Here is a 3,835-nt window from a genome sequence, read left to right as displayed (position 1 = left end):
ACGCACGTTAAGCTTGCTTTTTTTTCTTCCAATGAATTCGTTCATTAATCAACTTAGTTATTTATTATACACTGGTCAACATACTTTTTCTGGCATAAGGTAATCCAACGGTTGTAAGGTAATTTTCGGGTGCTGATTCCAAATCTGCCATCAGTTTTTGTCTATCACATCCGGTTTTTGAGATATCAAATATTGCATTTTCAATAAAAACTGCAGAAGAAAAATATTAAATAAATGCGGATATCTACATAAAATGATATTATAAACACACTATCCTAAAAATACAGCACCATATTTTAACACTAAATCAGTCACTAACTCGCAACAACTGCAATCATAAGTGACAGAGTTAATTTCGGATGAAATCAATGAAAATGGGGTATGCCGATAGCATAAAAATGAGATGTGATAGAGCAAATCTGAGATCAGATTTGGAATCAGCACCCTGAAATAGTCAAAAACAGCTGCAAAAGTTCAGGCCAGAAAAAAATGTTTGTTGTTGACCAGTGTTAAATATAAATGTATTCATTCAAGGTGTCATTTGGAAGAACCAAAAATCGGGGACAATCTGCCCGGACCAATTCTGCGCGAAAGCGGGATACCTCTCATCACGACACCCGAAACTCGTTCGCTTCTCAGCAATAACTCTGAAAGTATCATCGTAAAAAAATATTATAATGAAGCAGCCAGAAACAATTATGTTTGATTTGACATCTGCTTTATGTCGTACGAAGTCACAATGAATGTTAATTGCACATTGTGTGCCGGTATCGCCGTGCGTGTGCCCGCCTGCATCTGTTGGGCCATCCCACCTGGCGAACGCCAGTATCTGTCGGCTCACACATTGCCGAGAAATGCAGTTGCAATAAATAAATCATTTTAGAACGGTCAGTGTAGCAAAAAAAAAATTGATATATAATACAACGGCCGCGCTACATTGTGTACGAACAAACGTGAAATCCTGTAGCTCATATTCCTCCCCCCCCCCCCCCCATGGATAATAAATCACCGTGCTGCCAAGGATCCGGCTTGCAAATTGGCTTTGCCTTAAGCAACAATTTGAGGCATAAGCAGTGGAAGGATGTAGGAGGGGAGGGCTGGTCCATGTAAACTCCCCCTTCCACCCCCCCCCGCATTCAATGATAAAATATGACAGATATAGATGCAGCGAGATGTTGCGAGATGTTGTCGTACGCGCAGACGCGCCTGGCCATAGCCACGTGGGAATTTCCACCACTGGATTTTACAACTGCTGCTTCGTTTTTTTTTGGGGGGGGGAGGGGGGCGGTGAAGTCCGCTGAGCTATACGAGTTCTTTTTCAGAGGCAGCCTGGCCACACATGATAATAGCTCGTCGAATTGGCTTACATCATCATCATCATCACGTGTTGGAATATATAGGAGCAGCCAAATAATCTAAACGCGTGTTTATTATTGTGGAAAGAGGTGAGGGGGGGGGGGGGACCTCGGAGGAACCCAGAGAGAAAAATCTTCTCGACCAACGCTGGGAGAGAGAAATCACGCGAATTCTAAATATACAACAGCAGGCATCGTCAGGGGTGATGATTGAACCCACGGATTGCTGCATAGCGGGTGAGGGAGATCACATCTCCGCGGCGCCCCTATTCTGTAACCAGGAGGTGATCACCGCCTCTCCCCGCGATTGTTTTTGAGTGAGAAGCCTCTCTTACGTCGACTGCCAAACGGCGGGGCCACCAAGAGGCGCGGCTCGTGGGGCCATTCGTTATTTATTGCCTAGCACCTCGCAGGGACCCACACCTCGGCGGGGTCAAGACTCGTAGGTCACGCTGTCACGCTGTTGGTTTTGGTGGCACGTGTCGCTACACACCAGCACTTACGGTGGCCAAGGCTGAAGAAAGTAAATAAATAAAATGCGTTATCAATTGTATATCCCCGTCGTGCAAGCGGCGTCGCGTCACCACGTGATGACGAATCCGTTCCGGAACTCTGGCAGAGCAGTGCTGCCCTTCGTAGGTAGAGAACGACCCACGGAGGTGGATGTTACTGAGCTACCTCTGATATCTCTTCAAGTGACCTCTTGTGCACCCTTTAGGGGACAGCACTTTGCCAAGCGTGAATGTCGTTTGTAAGTAATGTTCAATGCATGACGGTTCAACTGATTTTTAACATTCTCGGCGTTAGGATTTGCAAAAAAAAATTCACGCAGAACAAAATGTCACGTGACATTTGTGTGCGTGCGGTCAAGGGTTACCGAGTTGAAGCCATAATCAACTCATGGCACTCCAGAATCCCGGTTTAATCACAGGTGGCTGAAACCCAGATTTGAACCCAATTTTATTTCAGGAAAGTTACAACTTTAGAAAGACTTTAAATTCAAAATATGTAATGCCATTGTCATGATTGCGGTTACAAATTACATATTTAAAACCCAGACGTGAGTTCATCTCACTCGTGTCACCTACGTAGTTGTTATATCTGATTGCTTACTTGATTGCCATTGTACATAGTTATGTTTTTTTATTCGTAAGTATTTGTTGTAAATATGTAGAACTTCTTTCGCACCGTACGTAGCCAGCCTCGCAGCCCCTGAAAAACCATCCCTTCCCATGTAGCGTGCTCGCTACTGTCGCATCAGCCGTCATACGCAGTCCCCTTGTAAACCCTCCTTTCCCAGCTTGATTGCCGCTGTGGCCGAGTCACCATGGAATTCTAAAACAGAGCGCCCTTGGCTCAAGGGGCCTTTCTTGAGAGAAACAGACTGAGGGATTGCTTTCAGCGGTGCCGAATCTCAGCGCCTCCGAGCCACCACCCGACACTACCTAATGGCCACGCATTTTCAAAGCTATTCATTCGTGCTACATTTATTGAGCGCACAAAGTAAAACAAAACCAAAAAACACTGCACGCACACACACACACGCACAACGAAATTAGCCCGACGAATGTTATTGTTTTGGTTTGGGGCGCCAAACTGCCATCGTTTTACGCGCGGTCCTGGAAACACAAAGAAGACAAACATGTATTTCGCTATCTTTATAAATGTATATACATTTTTTCGGGTGGATTCGGTCGCTCCGAAGACACTGCGCTCCCCGCAAGGCGCTCACCGCGTGTTTGCTCCCCGTTGCCTACAATCACCGTTATTTGAGAAGCGCATTGCTTCGTTTGTGCCCGCAGATTGGAGCTTTTGTGCATGTCTGTGAAATTTTCGTCTGCGGCCCCCGTGTGGAGTCGGTAGAGGGTGGTGGTGGGGAGGTGTGGTGTGGGGAGGTGGTGGAGAAGGTGGAGGGTGGTGGTGGATTGTAGTAGTGGTGGAGGAGGGTGGTGGTGGTGTAGGGAGGTGGTGGAGAAGGTGGAGGGAGGTAGTGGTGGATTGTAGTAGTGGTGGAGGGAGGTGGTCGTGGTGGTGGACTTGGACGAGGGTGGTGGTGGAGGAGGGTGGCGGTGTAGGGAGGTGGTGGAGAAGGTGGAGGGAGGTGGTATTGGATTGTAGTAGTGGTGGAGGGAGGTGGTCGTGGTGGTGGTGGATGTGGACGAGGGTGGTGGTGGAGGAGGGTGGTGGCGGTGTAGGGAGTGGTGGAGAAGGTGGAGGGAGGTGGTGGTGGATTGTAGTAGTGGTGGAGGGAGGTGGTCGTGGTGGTGGACGTGGACGAGGGTGGTGGTGGAGGGGTGGTGGCGGTGTAGGGAGGTGGTGGAGAAGGTGGAGGGAGGAGGTGGTGGATTGTAGTAGTGGTGGAGGGAGGTGGTCTTGGTGGTGGTGGTGGTGGAGGAGGGTCGTGATGGAGGAGGGTGGTGATGGTGGGCACGGTATGTCGATGAATCAGGGATGTAATTTAGATAGAAATGATCGGTCCA

Source organism: Lethenteron reissneri, chromosome 32, assembly GCF_015708825.2.
Source record: "Lethenteron reissneri isolate LAM-NWPU_2019-01 chromosome 32, ASM1570882v1, whole genome shotgun sequence".
NCBI classification, from domain to species: Eukaryota; Metazoa; Chordata; class Hyperoartia; order Petromyzontiformes; family Petromyzontidae; genus Lethenteron; species Lethenteron reissneri.
The sequence above is the reverse complement of the archived record's forward strand: the minus strand, read 5'-3'. Positions refer to the sequence as shown.